This window comes from Notamacropus eugenii, chromosome 1, assembly GCF_028372415.1.
Source record: "Notamacropus eugenii isolate mMacEug1 chromosome 1, mMacEug1.pri_v2, whole genome shotgun sequence".
Classification (NCBI taxonomy): Eukaryota; Metazoa; Chordata; class Mammalia; order Diprotodontia; family Macropodidae; genus Notamacropus; species Notamacropus eugenii.
In genome coordinates, this window is record NC_092872.1 from 726,235,082 (window position 1) to 726,256,250 (window position 21,169).

Sequence of the window (21,169 nt, forward strand, 5' to 3'; positions counted from 1 at the left end):
GGTTAGGGGCCACTGCTCAACCCACACAGGGGTCTCGGTTTTCCATGTCATAGGTGGGCTGCTCACCATCACAGTGGCCCCGGAATGTTTAATTGAAGGTGTTCTGGGGTGGTAAGGTGTAACCCAAGTTGCTGAAGAAGGTCGCGCCCCCAAAGGGCGTAGGCAAGGCCGGTTAATTTCAAAGGCCTAAAATACCCCTGATGATTCTCAAAGGTCCAATTCAAATGTTTAGCAGCCCGTAGTGCCAAACTGGCACCCCCTACTCCAGCAACCTGGGCAGCACCATCGTTCACCGCCCAACTGGGGTCCCACTGGGATGCATTGATGACTGAAATATCTGCTCCGGTGTCAAGCAGACCCATGATTGGGCGTCCTTCAACCAAAACTTGTACCATGGGGTGATCGCCCACAATGGGAGAGCACCAATTAACTTGATGGGTTTCCTGCCCGGACTCTTCAACCCAAGGCAGAGAGATACCCCTCCCAACGGGAGTTCCTGGGGCAATGTTTATGGGATAACAATGAGGATTGTTCAAATAAATGGTAAAGGATCCGCTAGCCAACAATTGAGTATGGACTATAAATGGCACATAGCCAGAGGGTCCCACCACCAGACGGGGGAAAGGAGCGGGGGGCACGTCGATCCCTTCAGTATGCCAAGGTCTTATAACTAAATCGGCATCAGGGGAATCCGTGGTAGATGTGCATATTAGGGTTGCAATTTTTGGAGAGCCTGTTGATACTGCTGCGGGAACGATAGGGGTACAGAATTCCCGGGCTGGGGGGCAGGAACAGGGCCTACAGCCTCCACTGGGAAGATCTGTTTCTGGGGTCGGGGGCCCCCCCGAGGGAGGCCCCCTTTCCCGTTTCCCGACCGAGGTGGTTGAGGCTGCTGCTTTAGACGGCAATGTTTGGCAATATGGCCCGGTTTCCCACAGCGAAAACAGGTGGGCAATGCTCCCATTTTAGCGACAGGGCACTGGCTCTTAAAGTGCCCCATTTGGCCACAGCGATAACATTGTTTCTGGGCCTTGGTACCTTGAAGGGCCTGAGTCATCCCTTGGGCCACCGCCGTCACCATGGCTTGGTAGGTGTCTTTAGGTGGAATGTCTAACAGCCTCTCTACTATCTCTTCGAAGGAGGCGAGAGGTCCCAAGCCCGCTAGGGCTTGGGAGCATTCTGGACTCAAGCCATCTCGGACCAGCTGAGCTATCAGGGAATCCGTTCCTGGTCCCGAGCCAAGAGACCGCCGGACCGCAAGCTGGACCCGACTCACAAAATCAGTGGGGGACTCGCTAGCCCTCTGCTTTAGCCCTACCAACTTGTCCCTCATAGTCCCCGGGGCGTCAATCTTGGCAAAACCCCTAATATGACAATACTGAACTGCAGCCATCACCCGAGGATCGAATTGGAGCTGGTCAATAAGCTGCGAGTATGGCCCTGCCCCTGTTATCATATTCACAGCGTCCTCTGTCTCTGCAATATTGTGTTCCTTGACATATCTGAGCGCCTCTTGTCTAACAGCAGCGCCATAAGCCACTAACTGTCCTGGTGTAAGGATAGCCCCTGATACCTCCCTCCAATCAGCTGGGACCCACGGCCAAGTGGCTGTGGCATTCGCAAGGAGATGTTTCACATAAGGTGACGAAGGGCCGTATTTGGAGACGGCCTCCTTCAGTTCTTTCAATAATTTGAAGGGCACCGGTCAAAGGAAACGGTTCTCGTTTCCCATCGGATCCCGCTCCACAATGACAGGGTAAGCGCCGGTCCCCTCCCACTCCTCTAAATCTATCTCCTGTCCCTCCGCCAAAGCTGCGGATAGGCTCTGAGTGAGTACACTCAGAGGCTCTGAGGGCCCGGACCGCCCGTAGGTAAATGACCGCGCTCCTTGTGATGATTGTGACAAGGATGTGGCGGCTGGGGAGAAGGAGAGGGCATTCAGCCTGACCTCGGGAGGACTGGGAGTTCCCAAATTCCGTTGAAACTTCTTCCTGCGAGTTCCCCAGCCCTCTCTTGCTGTTTCAGGGACTTCCCATTCCTTCTTGAGTGTTTCTCCCTCATCGGACTTTCCCTTTGTCTTGGGAACTTTCCACTCCCTCTTGGGCGTTCCCTCCTCATCAGACTTTCCCTTTGTCTCGGGGGCTTTCCAGGGGACCTTCCACTCCCTCTTGGGTGTTCCCTCCTCATCAGACTTTCCCTTTGTCTTGGGGGCTTTCCACTCCCTCTTGGGCTTTCCCTCCTCATCAAACTTTCCCTTTGTTCTTCCCCTCGGGGCTCTAGAGTCCCTGCCTGCACATTCTCTTAACATACCCCATGGATATAAAGGCTTGGGGTTAGGATCCTCCTCATCGGATCCCTCTTCTTCTTCTGTCGTCCCTTGAAGGGACTGCCCTGTCTGGGTCTCGCCATTTGATCGCCAGGGGGGATGGGGATCCGAGCACAAAAGTGCGGGTGACCACTTGAAAGAACGTAAAGTCCTCCTCTGTTAATACACCCGGGTTCACCCTCTCATAGGCAACCATCTGTTGTCCCACTATGTCCCATTTAGCTGGGCGTAACCCACAATGCTCTAGCCAAGGGGAGACATCCCAGATCTTTTCCACAAATGCTCTACAGTCCCGAATGTGGGGCTTAAGCCCATGGATCTTACAAAGCTTATACAGCTGACAAGCAAGTACTCCTTTATCTTCGGGCTTTAAACTGGGAAAACTATTTCCCTGACCCATCCTGGCCACTTCCCAATATTAAGACTGCCTGAATCTTCCCGCAGTAGCGAGGCAAGGCCACTTCTCAATACTGAGGCTGCCTGAATCTTCCCGCAGTAGCGGAGCAAGGCTACTACTGCAGGGCAAGGCGGATTCTCCTCTCCCTACGGCGGTCCCTGTCCGGGCGCCAGATGCCCAGGGCGACTCCCGGGCCTTCGCCTTCTACTTACCTATCCCCAGTCTTCGGACGTCTCCGGTCCCTCTCCTGGTTGGAGGAGGGCAATAAACAGGCAGAGCACCCGAAAGGAGTTGCAGTCAGCAAGCTTTATTCCGTTTCTTCTCCTCCAGCTCTCGTGGTCATCCCCTTTTATTATCCCCTGTCTCCTCCCCCGTACCTCCCATGGGCGGGCGAGCTCCTCCCAAGTGCCTCCCCGTGGGTGGAGCCAGCCTGTTACCAGGGCCATCCCAGTACCCCACAAGGGGGCAGGTTCGGACCCTCAGGCATCTCACGGTCCTCACGGGGGACCCCGGTCCAGAGCTGTCCCCCAACAAATGACTAAACAAATTGTGGTACATAACTATAATGGAGTATTTCTGTGCTGTACGAAATGATGCTTGTGACGATACAGAGAAACCTGGAAAGACCTATATGAACGGATGCAGAGTGAAGTAAGCAGAGCCAAGAAAATATTCACAATAACTACAACCAGGTAAATGGACAGAACAACACCCCCCCAAAATCAAGTCAATGTATCAAAATTATAAAGATCAAGGATTACTCAAATTAATAGATATACCCTTAATTCACCCCTTTAGAAAGATGTTTTCAGGGAAGCATCACACATTTCACTTGTTTTCAACTTTCTGAATGTATAGATCGGTTGTACTGACTTTTTTCCCCTTAACCGTTCCCTCCCTCGCATTTGTCCTATGGGATGTCTCTTGTGAAAGGGGAGGGTAAGAGATACATGGAATACTATGGTGATACAAGAAATGGATTAATATTTTTTTAATTTTAAAAAGAACTATAAGGATATTTATATTTATAGCCTAGCCTGCCTAACCAATGTGCCACCTAGATACCTCCTGGCACAGTGCCTAAAACATAATAGCTGCTGAATAAGTGTTTGATGAATGAATGAATGAATGAATGAATGAATGAATGAATGAGAGGGACTTAAGCTAGTCCTCTGCCTAGGCACCCAGTGATTTTCCTAACCTAATTCCCTAAGCCTGGGCTCGCTAAAGCAATTGAAAGGTTTACAGACTATGTCCTGGGTTCAACTTAGGAGCAAAAAGTCCTTCCAGTAGAAGAAAACAGAGATCCCTTACATCTTATTCATCCAGACCTTGTTCAGCTTTGACCCTGTATCACTGAACAATCGCTCCATCTTGTGGTCATTCTACAGCATGACATCTTTGACCATTACCCCCAAATTTGAACCCATTAGGATCCTGGATTTCTAACTAGAAAAGAACTTGATTGAGTCCACACCCATTTTCTTACAGATGAGGAAAATGAGGCCCAGAAAGATTGCATGACTTACCCAAGCTCACACAATAGCAAAATCAGAACTGAAAATCCAAATTCAGGGATCATTTCAGCTCTCCCTTTGTCACTGGGCTTATTAACTGTGTTTTCTCTGAGAAATATTTCTGTTCTCAGAGTAAAGATTATATTCTTTTCCCAAGCTTTGTGGATTCTTTTGCATTTTTATGCCACAGAACTGTTCCAAACTTTCTACTCCACAACAGAACCCTCTCTTGTTATAAAATAAAAAAAAAATATATGACACTATATACATTTGGAACCCATAGGCACCCATCTCCCTGCTCTGAGAATGAAGGTGCGTTTCCTCATCTGACCTCTAGAATCAATCTGTATCATACATTTATTTATTTTCCTCTTAGTAGCTTTGCCTGCAATGTGGAGTGACTGCTAAGCATATGGTTTTTGTTATGTTTTCAATTTGAAGAGCTTGGCTTCCATTAAACAGTGAGAAAAAAGAGTAAAAACAAATATGGTTTGCCTATTAAGTCATGTTTTCACTTCTGATCCCCAAGCCTAGCCTTTTAATGTTCATGCTTTGCTATTTTAATAATCAGTATTAATAGTCACTATCAATATTCAATATTAATAAACACTATTTTTAAAAAGATGAATGAGATTTAAATAGGTGTAAGTTATAAAGACACTTTTCTCACTAAGAACAATCTTTCACTTACCAATCCCTGCTTGTTATCATTCAGTTCTGACTCTTTGGGGTTTTCTTGGCAAAGATACTGGAGTGGTTTGCCATTTCCTTCTCTAGTTCATTTTATGGATGAGAAAACTGAGGCAAATAGGACTTGCCTAGGGTTACACAGCTAGTAAATGTCTGAGACTGGATTTGAACTCAGGAAGCTATCTTCCTGAGTCCAAGTCCAGTGTTCTATCCACTGCTTAGCGTAGGTGCTTCTAATCCCTGCTTATCAAACCTTGAATTTAGTGTTCTGGAGTCATAGGGGAGGGATTGTTGGAAACAGCATTAGACCAGGAATAAGAAGTCTAGATTTGAGTCCTGTGTCTTTTCCTTCCTAGACCTATGGGCAAGTCACAATCTCTTCGATCCACGTTTTCTTAATCTCTAATGGGGATACTATTTGATCCAGCTGCTTTACAACCTTGTTGTGAAGAAATTACATTGCAAGCTACATATGCATGCTGTCCACTTGTTATAGAATCCTAGAGCTGACCGCAGCATTAATCATCTGTGAGTTTGATTGCCTTTATCCCATCCCCAATGCTTTCAGGTCTCCAGCAACAGGGAGCTCACTACTTCACTCACTACTTCACTCACTACTTACTACTTCAATCCATCCCATTTGAGGACAGCTCAAATTATCAGGCAGTTCTTTCTTTAATTCTGCTTCACTCTTACTTTCTCTTACATTTAGGTGATGACTGACTTTGGAGCCAAGAAGTCATGAGTTCAAATCTGACCTCAAATGCTTACTAACTGTGTGACCCTAGGCAAGTTACTTAATCTTTGTTTGCCTCAGTTTCCTCTACTGTAAAATGGGGCACCTACCTCTTAGAATTGTTTATGAACTCACTGTTTCAAGGTCAGGTTCCTAAATACCCCCTCAGTGTTCTAGGGAGACCCCTGAGTAGTTAGCCACAAGTGACTTAATGCCTCGGTTCCATTTAACCAATTAATAGCAATTAGCTTTTGCAGAGGGATATGTACGTCAAAGATGTAGAAAAACAGAAGTACAAATATTTCCCTCCCCCACCACCTCTACACCTCCTTGGTTTCTGGGAAGAAATGGACTCAGACTTAGCACCGTTTCTGCCTGGCATCAGTCCCACCAAGTTCTTGGCCAAATGCAGCATTTCTTCTGGTTGGGTTCTCATCCTGAAGGTCATTCATCACTCCTCAGCCCATGAACAGTGGTCTGGCTACAAAACCCTGCAGGGACTGGAGTCCTGGGTGGCTCACTCTTCTGGACTTTTAAAGCTCACAAGGTCATATTTTTCAACATGAGCTTAAACAAAGGAAGCAATGCCAAGGCTGGGAATGGAGGCTCATGTTCATGCGACCGCATGTGGACGTCAGTGAGAGGGCCTTAGGGCCCTCTTCTTATGTCATTGTCTCTCACCAGATACCAGAAGTGAAGGGGTTAAACCAAGAGCTGAGGAGAGAGAATGGAGGCCTTCTACTGTCCTTTGAAGCCTCCCCAGCCATAGAGCCTCCTTTTTATAACATGTTTAACTGACCAGACAGATAACTATCCTCCTCATCACCATATTGAATTTCTCCAAGACCTTAAGGTTTACCAAGGCTTTACATATATTATTTCCTTTAATCCCCACAACACTGCAAGGTTGGTACCATTATAATCCCCCTTTTATGGATGGGGAAGATGAATCCCAGAGAAGTTAAGTTATTCACCCTGGGTCACACAGCTAACTGTCTGAGGCCAAATCTAAACTTGGGCCTTTCTGACTTTCATTGCACCACCTGACTGCCAGTTATGGAATATGTAGGCATATTCCAAAGGGTCTTCCAAGGTGCTTCCTTTATATGCAAATCACTACTGTTCCAGAACAAGGCTCCCTAACCCCTTCCCCATGAAGAATTGAATCACCTGTACTCTGCACATATCCCAGGCCTCCTCTATGTGAGGATCAAAGGACACAGAGTATATAAAATGCTTTGTAAATCTTAAAAGTGCTCTGTAAACATGTTAGCTGATGGCAGTGGAGATTCCTTTCATGGATAGATTGGATGGAATGGCCTCTGAGGCCCCTCCCATGTCTCCCATCATCTGCTTGCTCCCCTAGCTGCTTCACCATTCTCATGTCCTTCTCAAATTGCGCGAGCTAGAACTCTGCTCAACAATCTAGAGTCCAACTAGTACAGAGGGCAATACCCAGGGTGGCACCATAGAGTGCTGGGCTTGGAGTCAGGAAGACCTGAGTTCAAATCTAGCCTCAGACACTTACTTTCTGAGTGACTCTGGTAAATCACTTCATATCCCCGTGCCTCATTTTCCTCTGCAAAATGGGGCCCTCTCAGTCAGGGTTATCATGAGAGGATTAAATGAGATAACACATGGAAAGCATTTTGTACTATAGTAAAGCACTATACAGATATGAATTTTTATTACTAATCACTATAATTACCATCATTAATATCTTCATTATTGTCATCCTGCTGGGAAGAGAAAGGAGAAGCATTGTCAGTTTCTTCACTCAGTGCCTCTAACTGTCCATGGACAGTTTCCACACTCACTCCTAGCTTTTCCCTGGGAAATTTCTTCTCCAGCCTCTCCTTTTGGAACTGTGGGAGGCTGTACCTATTTACGAATGGATTCGGAGAATAATTCTCTCCTGTTTGATTCCCTTGTGCTATATTTTTACTGTTTTTTATATCTTGATTAAATGCTTTTGCTATTGGATTGATGACTCTTCCATGATATGGTAATAGAGCTGCAGAATGGGAGCTCAGATCATGGTTTGCATAATTTATTACGCTAGTATCTTTCCCCTTGTATTTATGGGAATGAGCTGAGGCCCAAAGCCCCTGGAGAGGCAACAAAAGAGGACATCAGCTGAGGAGCATCTCCAATTTATCCTGTCTATATCTTGTTTGTACGTAGTTGTTCTTTCCCACTAGCCTTGGATCTTCTTGACAGCAGAAACTTGCTTTTGCCTTTCTTTCCATGCCCAGCACTTAGCACAGGCCTGGTCCTGCTTGTTTAATGTCTGACTGAGGACAGGACAAAGGTAGTTACAGTCTAGGAGCAGCTTTGGGAATATAGACCTTCAAACTTGCCAGAGATATTCATGGAGCACCTCTGGATTAAAAGGCTCTTGGTCTTTGACTACAAATGACTAGTGGTTTCTTCCTTGTCTAGTCACATATTCAACAGATAGATTTTGTTGCCACCACGTGTGCAAGTGGGGAGTAAGCACCAGTATTTAGTGTTGGCCAGTAGAGAAGTTTCTGTAAGATTCTAGTAGCAAGCTCAAGCTAAGAGAAATATGATGCATCCCCAAAGTAACTTCCTTAATCAATTAACAAATATTTACTGAGTTCCTGCTCTGCTCAAGACATTGGTGGTTATAAATATGCATAAGTCTGACACCATGGAGTACCTGCTGAGGGTTAGTTAGCCAGTATGACTCACAAGGTATTAAGCAACAAGATTAGGCAAGAAAAAGAACCTGGAAATAGAATATTTGAATCTGGATTCAGATCCTACCTATGCTATCTGTGTAACCTTGAGCGAGTGAGTCCACCTCCCTCAGCCTCAGTTTGTTCATCTCTAAAATGACTAAGTTGGACTAGATCACTGCTTCTTAAACTTCTTCTACTCATGACTCTTTTTTTGTTCAAGAAATTTTTATGCAACCCCAGGTGTATAGGTATATAAAATGGTACACAAATCAAACATACACTGATAATAAATCATGAAGAAATTCATTTCAAAACAATTCCTTGGTATACATTTAATTTTACTATTTATTAAAGATGAAAGCAAATTTGCTGAGATGGATGTACTTATTCATTTTTACATAAAGAACTAAATCTTGATGGAATATTTGATTCTGCAGGACACAGATCATCTTCAATGTTTTTCAGAGTTGATTGATATTTTGATTTTATAATCATTAACGCTGAGAAAGCTGCTTTGCACAAATACCTAGTACAAAATGGCAGAAGTATGTTTAGGGTCATTTCAGAAATCGTTGGAAACTCCTAATCCCAAGTCAAAAGTCACTTAATGATTTTTTAGGAAATCCAAGTTTAAACTTCACTCTCTTGAGAGCCACCTCACCTCTACATGTAATAATAAGCTTTTGTCATCAGAGCCATATCTTTCCAAAGGTTTGAAAACAAATGACTATTAAGGGCATGGCTTTTAATGAAGTTAATTATTTTGGTAGTATCGCAAAGCACAACATTTAAGTCTGGTGATATTTAGTGCCTCCCTATGCATCACGCTATGAATAAAAGTGATATTGCCATTAGCTTTAATTTTTGCTACAAATCCAACATTCTTGTCCATAATTGCTCCAGCACTGTTTGCGCAATTTTTTCCACTGTAAAATTCATTAGTGAAAAATTAATTGATTTTAAGATATGTGTCTTCCCTTCTCATGTGCCCTTCCAAAGGTCAACAAAACAATAATTCCTCATGTATGCTTCCTTCATAGACACATCTTACAAAAAGTAATAACTGTGCCATGTTAGAAAGATCAGCTGTTTCATCTAACTGAATTGCAAATTTGGGGCTGCCCTTAAGCCTGGTAATAAGTTGCTGGAATTGATCATTACTAATTTCAGAAATTCTTTTGGAAACAGTATCATTCAATAAAAGAATTTTATGAATTTCATCCCCATACTTCTTCCCACGAACTATTTCTGATATTTTAATAGCAGCAGGTAATGCAAGATCTCCTCCTATCACATACGACTTTTTAGCTTTTGCAATTAAAAAAGAAATTCCCTAAGATGCAAGTAAATACTTTTCATTGACAAACAAGTTTCTCAAAATATTGTTCTTCTTTGTTTGAAGATTTTATAATATTATCAATAATATCAAGATAATTAATCAAAATATAATTTTAATACAAATACAAACATAAAACATATTCAATATAAATATTAAAATACATTTTATATATTTACAAATATATTTGTTTATTTATATATAAATATAAAAATATAAAATTTAATCAAAATATAATCAAAATCAATAATATCAAAATATTCCTTTGGATCATGACAGTGTACCGCATGCTTGGTATGAAGATGTCGTTTTAGTTTGGCTGGTCTCATGCTCTCCACAGCCAAAAACTTCATTACAAATTAAACAAAGTTTTTGCCACACCATCATCATTATTAGAAGCAAATCCATATTGCAAAAATGATTCAACATATTTTCATTTTCTTGTCAATTTAGGTGTATTACAACTGGTAGCAAAGACTCGGCCACATTATCAGTATTTTTAACCTCTTCTGTCTGAATTTAGCTGCTTATCCATAACTGAAAAATATTTTTGTCCTAAAATATAAATAAATATTGCTAATCATTTCTCAAATAAATACTAACTTTAGTTTATGAAATTACATTTGTTTGTGCTTAATTTTAAAAAATGATGTTTATACTTACATGCACAGACAACAGTGATGTGGAGAAATATTAACAAAGGGCTTTTGTCTTGCTGTAATTAAACATTTATGTTTCTGTAAAAGAAGGTGATAACAGCAATTTTTAAATCAAGCATTCTAACACAATACGGTCCAAAGATATACTAATTTGATACTTGTGTTTGTCCTTTGTTTTTGAAAAGCACCTCGATATCAGGGAACTGATGACACGACTTGCTCTGACTTTGATTTGAGTGAGGGAGGGCTGTGCAAGGTCACCAGCTTCACCTTCCCCTCTTGAGCCATCTGGAGCCAGTGACCAGACATTCATCAGGATGATTAGAGATGGCCCACGAAGCAATGGGAGACCCTGGCCCTTTGCAGGCACTCACTTAGAGAGAGGTAATGCCCATTTAGTGAATAGGCCTCTTTAAGAAGTAGTGAAGGGATGGCCCCTTTACTTAGAAAAATAAAAAAAATCAAGGTGGGAGGTGAAGACCCTGAGGGTGGCTGTTTCAAAAAGAAACAGTTCTCATTGACATTCACTGTAAGGCAGGAGGATTGAGAAAACAGCCATTAAGTGGAGTTAGGGCAAGGACCTATTGTGGTGCAATGTATGGGCTTCAGAGTGAACTGGGAGGAAGGAAGGAAGGAAGGAAGGAAGGAAGGAAGGAAGGAAGGAAGGAAGGAAGGAAGGAAGGAAGGAAGGAAGGAAGGAAGGAAGGAAGGAAGGAAGGAAGGAAGGAAGGAGGGAGGGAGGGAGGGAGGGAGGGAAGGAGGGAAGGAGGGAAGGAAGGAAGGAGAGAGGGAGGGAGGGAGGGAAGAAGGGAAGGAGGGAAGGGAGGAAGGGAAAGAAAGAGAAAAAAAAATTTAGCCAGTAAAGTCGAAGTTACCTGGGCAGCTTCTGGCCACCAGAATATACCTTCCTTTGGAGAGCAGAAGGAAAGGGAAAGGGAGAGGATGAGAATTTGATACTTACATGTTGAGGAATGACAGTAGAAAAATATTAGAAGTCTTTACTTTCTGTAATTAAACTATTATGTTTCTATAAGAGCAGAAAACTTTGTATGTACAGTAAAAACACTGCAATTCATAACATACAATAGTCTCGAATCTGAGCTAAGGTGTTTCTGGAAGCATTCATTGGTGTTACGTGGCATGATGGCATGCGGAGTGCAAAGTGCACATGCTCTGTGTTCAGAGCCAAGGCTTCAGTAAAGTCATGTATGTGATGCAACATGGGTAATGGCTACCAAAGACACCTTGGACTCATTACACATTTGATTTTGAATTAATTTTTTGTCATTGCACATTCGGAAACCTTTTACTGTTGCCAAATTTTTCAAGACCCCCACATTCGGATACATGACCTGTATGGAGTCGAGACCACAAGTTTAAGAAAGAGTGGACTGCATGGCTTCTGAGGTCTCTTTCAGCTCTACAATCTCTAGTCTGTGGTCTGGAAACAGCGAAATCAGCTAAGTAGCACCAGGAACTAGGGTTGAAAGGTTAATGTAACTAAGATTTTTACATCTCCCAAAGCAAGGGTTAGCTACCACTAGTTCATGAACCACATTTAACTCCTCAAATACATCTAGGCAGGTCTGCCAAAACAAATAAGAGTCTATATCTGACTCTTGAATCATTAACACATAAATCTGTTATGAAGATATACTTGTCAGCCCTAGAAGAAGGCAGAGTTCATGCCTGAAAGCTCTCACATGCTTCCATCTCTCCCTAATGTCCAAACTCAGTTCAATTCAAAATTCAACTTTTTTTCAGTTCAAAAGACATCTATTAATAGAGAAGACAATCAAGCAAATTGGCATGTGTAAAGGCACCCACACTGGCACACCCAGGATGGCTGCTAGCACAGGTTCTTAGATCTGCTTTACTAGGAAAGATAGCTGTTTAAGGGGTCAACAATCTTTTTTAATTATGTTCAATAATTCAGAGGGAAAGTCAGCACCCTGAACTTCAGAGAAAACATAATCAGAAAAATAAAGATCAACAGACAGGACTCCACTGCCAGAATCAAAGCAATATTGCTATGCACTTTGCATACATCCCTGGACTGAGAGAGCTTTTACATCTGAGTAGTAAAGGGAGAGTCTCAACCAAACAATCCTAAGGTCCTTCTCACAAGCGAGCCCCCAAAGCAAAACCTCACCTCAAAGTATATGTACACTTCTCAGAGCCAGAAGGCATCACAACCCTCCTGACTCAGTGCCTAATTAGAAATTAGCAAAAGGTGTGAAAGTCTTCCTACAAGCAAGCCTCCTCTAAGTAAGCTTCCTTTAATGGGCTCCATGTGAGGCCTGTTAATGGATGGAGAAGATCTTACCTCCCATTAACATTACCGTATGTAATGTTAATTGAATTATACAATGTAGGATTATAGATCACAGGATTAAAGTTGGATGCTAACTTAAAATAAAAGCAACCCACATTTCCCAGCTACTATCCAAACCCAAAGACGAAAAACTTGTATAATTCTAGTTCAAGAGGTAGAAAGGATCTCAGAGGCCATCTAGAACATTTTACAAATGAAAAAATCCAGGTCTAGAGAGATAAAAGATTTCCTCAAGGTCAAACAGGTGGCAAGCATTAGAAACAGGATTTGAACACATCATGGTACAATGGAATTGGTACAGCTCTGGAGTCAGAGGATCTGGGTTCAAATCTTGCTTCTGATGCTTACAACCTGTGTGACCTTGGGCACTGAGAAAACAAAGAAAGGCAAAAGAGAGTCCCTGCCCTCAAGAAGTTCCCAGTCTAATGGGTAAGACAAAGTGTACACAACTATGAACAAACAAGATATAGACAGGATAAATGAGGTAATCACCAGAGGGTTGGCATTGGCATTAAAGGATATCAGGAATGGTTTCTTGTAGAAGGCAGGACTTTAACTGGGACTTGAAGGAAGCCAGGGAAACCAATATGAGAAGATGAGGAGAGGGCATTCCAGGCTTGGGGGATAGCCAGAGAAAATGCCTGGAGATGGATCCGGAGATGGAGGGACTGAGCTAGGAATACATTTATTTCCTAGCACGCACATGCATTATAACAAAGGGCCTTATAAAGGTAGCAATTAATCATTACTTGGTCTTTCTCTTCAGCTAAGTAAATTTTCATTGGCAAAATCAATGTGTGGAAACTCCCATTAATGAAGCAGATTGGCCACACATCAATAATTTATAGTCTTAGCTTCCTGGAGGCACTGAGTGGTCCAGGCAGCTAGGTGGCACCATCGTGCACAGAGTAATATACCTGGAATTAGGAAACTTCATCTTCCTGAGTTCAAATACAGCCTCAGACACTTACCAGCTATGTGACCCTGGGTGAGTAACTTAAACCTGTTTGCCTCAGTTTCCTCATCTGTTAAATGAGAAGTAAATGGCAAACCACTCTAATATCTCTGCCAAAAAAAACCAAACCCTAAATGGGGTCACAAAGAATAAGACACAACTGAAAAATGACTGAACAACTAAGAGATTAGATTTGGGGTAATAGCCAGTAGGTGGCAGAGACAAGTTTTGAACACTGACTTCATGACTCTGAGGCTGATTCTCTTAGCCACTGCACCATACTGCCTCTCAGCAGTTATTTTTAGTATTTAAAACTTAAATTTCTTAAGGATTAATGGAGTTCTTCCATTGTTAATGGCTCAAGTCCCATTATGGTGCGTCTTCCCTAATATCATTTGAACTAGTTCATGTCTCTTCAATATCCTTGTACAAGCTAGAGGTGGCCCCATTGCAGACGTAGGCTTGCCTCATGGAGAGAAAGGTCCCTTCCCATACATCAGCCCATCCGAGGACAGAGAGTTGTTGGAAAAGACCTTCACCTGGTTGTTTAGTATCTTTTGGGTGCACACTCCGTTCCAGCCCAGCAACAAGTCAAAAGGCTTCACTTGCTGCTACATAGTAAGTGGATTGGAAGCAGGAAATACCTGTCTATGCTCTGAACTGGGGCATCATTGCATACTTTTGGAGGCAGCCCCACCAAACCCTCAGTTTGGTTTGACAGCAGGTAGAGCCTACTGCATGTGATCCCAGGACTCAGGCCATCTTCAGTCAGCTCCATATTCTACCAGGATACTATGATCACATATAGTGGAATAGATTTTTTTTCAGTGTCTAGCACATAGTACGTGCTTAATAAATGCTTGTTTGTTGATTTTAAGTTCTGCTGCTACGTAATGTAGTAGAGTGTTAGTTTTGTGACCACTGTGGCCTCAGGCAATTTGCTGACTCAGTTGACTTCTCTGGACCTCAGTTTCCTCATCTGTAAATTCAGGGAATTGGATCAGTTGACTTCTATGTTCCTTTTCCATTCTGAATCCATCTTATGATCTTACACTTATAATACAGTTAGGTTATTAAGTACTTGCTATGTACCATGTTTGGTTTTGGAGAAACAAAGAAAGACAAGAACAGCCCCTGACCTCAAGGGGCTTACATTACAATGAGGAAAATAACAATAATAATAACCAACATTTTTAGAGCACTTACCACATGCCAGGCACTGTTTCTAGCCTTTTACAGTTATCTCATTTGATCCTCACAAAAACCCTGGTGCTATTATTATCCCCATTTTACAGGTGGAGAAATGGAGGCAGACAGAGGTTAAGTGACTTGGCCAGAGTCACCCAGCTAGGAAATGTCTGAGGCTGGATTTGAACTCAAGTCTTCCTGACTCCACTGTTCTTTCCATGTGCCACCTAACTTCGTCAAACAAAATGTAATTAACTAGAAACATACAAAATATCTAAAAGGTTGGTTGTTGTCCTTCACTCTCAAAGAGGACCAAAATGACATCACTGTGATAAAGTGAAGTTTCAGTGAGTCTGACTGTGGCTGATCAGATAAATACAAGCTCGGAATGCTCTACCACAGGTTGGGCACAGATAGTCCATGTGAATATTTGGAGTGGTTACTTCAAATTTGTGCATCCTACATTTCCTTTGTACTGTCTTAATTCTGCTTTGCTCATAGAGTACAGCACCTTTTCTGATGTGGGCACACCCATGCTGGATAGTCCAGTGTCTCTCATGTCACACAGTCAAATCCAAAATTCTTGAGAGAGATCTTGAGAGTGTCCTTGTATCACTTCCTCTGTGATCACCTGTCCCATGTGAGTTCTCCATAAAATAGTCTTTTTGACAAGCGTACATTTTGCATTCAAACAACATGGCCAGCCCACTGGAGTTGCACTCTCTGAAGCATAGTTTGAACGCTGGCAGTTCAATTTGAGCAAGGACTTCAGTTTCTGGTACCTTATCCTACTAGGTGATCCTCAGAATCTTCCTAAGACAGTTCAAATGGAAGCAATTCAGTTTCCTGGCATGGCACTGGTAGATTGTCCATATTCCACATGCATACAACAATGAGGTCAGCACAACAACTTTGTAGACTTTCAGTTTGTTAGTCAGTCTAATACCTCTTTTCTCCCAAATTTTTCTTCAGAGCCTCCCAAACGTTGAGCTAACTCTGGCAATGTGTACATCAGCCTCATTATCAATGTGTACATCTCTGGAAAGTACACTACCAAGGTAAGTGAACTTATCCACAGCATTCAAAACTTCTCCATTTGTTGTAACTGATGGTTTCCTATATGGCTAGTGTGGTGGTGGCTGATGGAGCACCTGTGTTTTCCTGGTGATAATTATTAGGCCAAAACTAGCACAGGTAGCAGAGAATTGATCCATATTTTGTTGCATCTCAGCTTCAAAAGCTGCATTGAGTGCACAATCACCTGCAAACAGAAAATCATGCACCAACACTCCCTCCACTTTGGTCTTGGCTCGTAGCCTTTTCAGATGGAAGAACTTACCATCTGTATGGTAGTTGACCTTGATGCCATGTTCATCCTCATTGAAAGCATTTGACAACATGGCTGAAAACATCATGCTAAAAGCACACAGCCCTGTTTCACTTCACTGGTGGCTGGGAAGGCATGAGAGCATTGTCCACTATCCAGAACCCGGGCAAACATGCCATCATGAAATTGACGTACAATACTGATGAACTTCTCTGGGCAAACAAATTTTGACATAATTTTCCATAAGCCCTCATGACTAACAACATCAAAGGCCTTAGTCAGATCTAAACGTTGTGTACAGACCTCTGTTCTGCTCCTGGCATTTCTCCTGGAGTTGTCAGGCAGTAAACACCATATCGACTGTTCCTTGGCCATTTCTGAAGGTACATGACCATCTTCTAGGTGAAGGATCAGACTATTAAGGAGGACTCAAACAAGAATATTGCCAGCAATGACTAAGAGAGAGAGAAACCATCCCCTCCCACTCCCTGTGATTGTCACAGGACAATCTATTCCCTTTACCTTTGTAGAGATGGACAATGGAGGCGTTCTTGAATTCCTGAGTGATAGCCTCCTCTTGCCATATAACCTGGAAAATTTCAGTCAACTTTTGTAGGAGCAATGGTCCCCCTACCTTGTAAATCTCAGCTGAAATAAATTCAGCATCAGGTGCTTTGCCACATGAAAGGAGCCTAATGGCCCTCAAAACCTCTTCTTCACTTAGAAGTTCAGCTAAGGAGGGATTGACTTCAACCTGAGGTAAATAATCTATGGCCTCAGCATTGATTGATGATGGTCTGTTGAAAACACTATAGAAGTGTGCAGCCCATCTCTCTAGGAGCATGTCCTTATCACTAATCAATGTGGCTCCATCAGCACTGAGTAGTGGTGATGCACCATAGGTTTTTGGTCCGTAAATAGCTTTCAGGGAATTATAAAAGTGCTTTGGATTGTTATTATCAGCATAAAACTGAATTTCATCTGTCTTCTTACTGAGCCAGGAATTCTGCATCTCTCTAAGCTTTGCTTGTACTTTGTTTTTGATGAAATTAAATGCTGCCTTCTTAGAGGTGGATGAACTATCCTGCTGGTGTATCCTGTGAAGTTCTCATTTTTCATTTAGCAGCTTCTGAATTTTCCCATCATTTTCATCAAACCAGTCTTGGTGCCAAGGCCTTTTTGGACCTCTTTCCACCTTTGGTGTCCACCTGTTCCACGCAACTCTCACCCATGGCTCCAAGAAGCAGCAGCATGTGCAGCAGCCACACCCCAGTAAACCGTTTCAGCAGACGGGTCAAAGCAGGTTGAGGGTAACCAATGAGTCTCAAACCCATTGTTGAGTTATGGGGGTGTCTACCCCAAGCATGTAAAGACTTTCCCTGGTGGAATGGGTGGATGAGAACAATTTGTTCCAACAGCTATGAAGGCAGCTGCAGCAGGTGATGTGGAGCCCTTAGAGCTTGCTTAAATATCAAAGATACCAAGGTCATCCACTGCATCCTGAGCAATTGCCAGCTGCCTTGACTCTGTCCTGCCACTGAACTATGATGATTCTGGAGCCTCTAGTGAGGCTGACAACTTTGTGCAACTCTGCCTCACTTAAATCCAATTTATGCACGAATCAAAAGACATCACCCATGCCATTTTACTATTATACCTCAAAGTCCTGTGGTGACAGGCAAGTGATGACAGCAAGTACAGATACACTGGGAGCTGCAATCACAACCCTGCACAGAGGCAGCCCAGGCCATAGGGTCACTTCTCACTGAAAGCAGCAGTGGGACTTGGAAGCTCCTTGGGTGTCTAAGTAACCTTTGAAGGATCGCACTGCTCACCTCCTGGTGTGAGAAAGGGGGCTAGAAAAGGTACCCTAAAAATTGTCTACTTACCCAACCCTGACCTGATTACCATGGAAGGCTAGGGATCCCACTATGCATTTGAAACACAAAAACATGTACAAAATGTACAAAAACAACTGCAAAGATGAATCCACTCACCATCGGCACATGGAACATGCACACACTTATAGGCAATACGAAATCCAGTAGACCTGAAAGGTGAACTACTCTTGTTGCAAGAGAACTCAACAGGTATTGCATCCAAATAGCAGCCTTGAGTGAAACAAGGATGGCAAATGAAGGCCAGCTTACTGAAGTTGGAGCTGTATACACATTTTTCTGGAGTGGTCACAGTGAAGAGGAGAGCTGTGAAGCTGGCATAGGTTTTGCAGTCAAAACTAATCTAGTCAGCAAGTTGCTATGCCTTCCAAAAGGAGTGAATGACAGGCTCATGACAATGCGATTGCCACTTGCAGGAAAAAGCCATGCCACCATCATCAGTGCCTATGCTCCCACCATGATGAATCCTGATGAGGTCAAAGAAAAATTTTGTGAAGACCTAGAGCCCTTATCATCAATGTGCCAAAAGAGGACAAACATAAATCTGGGTGACTTCAATGCTAGAGTAGGCTCAAACTACCAGGCTTGACAGGGAGTCCTAGGGAGGAATGGAGTTGGAAATAGCCACAGCAATGGTCATTTACTGCTAAAGACTTGTACATCGCATGACCTCATCACCACAGTGTTTTCCATTTACTTAAATGCAATAAAACTTCATGGATGCACCTTCGCAGCAAACATGGGCATCTAATAGACTATGTGATTGTAAGGAGAAGAGACAGACAAGATTTGAGAGTGACAAAGGCAATGCTTTTGCATTGCAGTGCAGAATGCTGGACTGATCACAGACTTATCCTTTCCAAGCTAAATATTTGCATTCATCAAAAGTGCCTCCCCCAAGGCAAAATGACCACCAGAAGAATTAATGGCAACAAATTAGAGCCCTTCTCTGAGCGTGAACAGTTTGTTGCTAACATGGAGGGAAAGTTGAACCAACACACAGTTGGCAACAGTGGAGCAGAAAAGGAGTGGGTAGCTTTCAGAGATTTGATGTACAGCACTGCATTTGCTCATCTGGGTCAGAACACTCACCTCTAAAAGGTACCTGGGGAGGAAAAGCATTATCAGCTGAAGAGGGTGGGGAGAAAGCTGAGAGGGGTCGGGAAAAGCCTGTTACAGATGGTGGCATTTCATCTGAGCCTAGAAGAAAGGCTAACTAAAAGACAGAAGGGAGACAGGAGAACATTTAGGCATGGCGGATGGCCAGCGCTAGGGCAGAGTAGGCAGATGGAGTGTCATATTCAAGGAACAGTAAAGAGGCCAATGTCGCTGTATCATAGAGTACAGAGAGGAAAGTAAAGTGTAAGACTAAAAAATGGCTAGAAAATGTCTAAGATGTGAAGGTGTCACCATAATAGAGTGCATCCTTTTCATCATTTCCTAAACACAGCATTCTTTTGTGTAATGGTATTACACTATATTCATATACAATAATTTGTTCAATCATTCTCCATGATGGGCGCTCCCTTAGTTTTTCAGTTCTTTGACATTATAAAAAGAGTTGTTATAAACATTCTTCTATGTATGGGTCCTTTTCTTTTTTGTTTTGGTTCTTTGAAATGTAGACCTAACAGTACCATCATTTGTTTAAGGTATGGACAGTTCAGTGATTTTGAGGCATAAGTCCAAATTACTTCCCAGAAGAAAAGTTGAGTCAGCCAATCATGCATTAATGTGTCTATTTTCCCCCAGCCCCACCAACACTTGCCATTTTCCATTTTTGTCGTCTTAGCCAGTTTGATGAGGTAGAACTTCAGAGTTGCTTTAATTTACTTTTTTCTAATTATTAATGATTTGGAGAATCTTTTTCATATGGATGCTGATACTTTAGGTTTCTTCCTTTGAAAATTGCCTATTTATATCCAGTTGGGGAATAGTAGTTACTGATAAATTTCGACTGATTGTGTGTGTGTGTGTGTGTGTGTTTGTGAGAAAAACTTGCCGTGAAGATTTTTTTCCCATTTAACTCTTTCTCTTATAATTTTAGATGCATTGGGAGGTTTGTGTAAAAAACATTTCAATTTCATGTACCAAAGTAGTTCACTTTATCATCTTTCACCCTCTCTGTTCAGCAGTATCACGAAGTGTTTTGTGTTTTAATGCTTTAAGTCTCAACTTCCTGGGACAGTAGCATGGTTTCATATTTTAAGTCTTTATCAATGCACATTTATGAATCTTGTGTTTTAAACATTTCTTTAGTGGAAGGAAAAAAGTAACTATCCTATAACCAGTAAATATTCTCTGAGTTTATGGTCTCAATGACAGACTGCTACATCTCTTCCTCAAGGTTCTAGGAGTACCCTTGAGAGGCCAGAGTGTCTCTTCTCTAATGCCATTAATTCAGGTCTAAATGTGCCCCCCAACTGTTAAATACCAATAGCTAATGCTCCAGTTTGATTTAACCAACTAACACTAATTTGCTTTAACAAAGGTTTATTTGCTTCAAAGAAAAAGCATGAACAGAAGTAAAAACACTTTCTCCAACACCTGAAGGGCACACTCTCCTCTATAGGTCTCTAAGGAGAGTAGGCTCATTTAATTCCATTTCTACATATGTCTTGGTCTTACCAGTTCGAGACTAAAGGGCTCTCTGTTGGACAAGTCCTTGTCTCAGTTATTGCTGGACTGTATCTCAAAGGTGGTTCCACACTCTTTGGAGCCTCAAAGTTGAGCTGGTGGCAAAACTCAGAGGTCCTGGATCTCAAGAGGATTTCCCTCCTGTCCTTTCAAAATGCACAAAGTTGAATCCATCGCCTTCACCTAAAATGAAAGCATAGATTCTTGGGAAAACAAATTGAGCCAATATCCAACAAGGCACATGTTGACTTTGGATGGGAAAGACTCAAAGCTTCTTCCCTCAAAGCATTGTCTCTCACTAGCATTCTACCACATTGGAGGAAGACCAACCAAGAGAGGCCCAGGTTCTGCCCAGCTAGTCCCTTTTTAATGCACACCCAATCACAAAGGCTGCTTTTCAGCAGACTGGAAGCAGTTACAGAATGTCTACTCATACCCCAAAGTCTCTCACTTTTATCATACA

General features: G+C 42.6%; 1 long non-coding RNA gene across 1 annotated transcript; it reads right to left on the reverse strand.

Annotated features, from left to right (window-relative positions):
• Positions 1–8,707: 8,707 nt before the first annotated feature.
• Positions 8,708–20,949, reverse strand: LOC140521684 (uncharacterized). Its single transcript, XR_011973028.1, has 3 exons — positions 20,698–20,949; positions 10,371–10,444; positions 8,708–8,897 (listed from the first exon to the last, which is right to left on the reverse strand). It is a non-coding gene; the product is annotated as an uncharacterized lncRNA (long non-coding RNA).
• Positions 20,950–21,169: the final 220 nt, after the last annotated feature.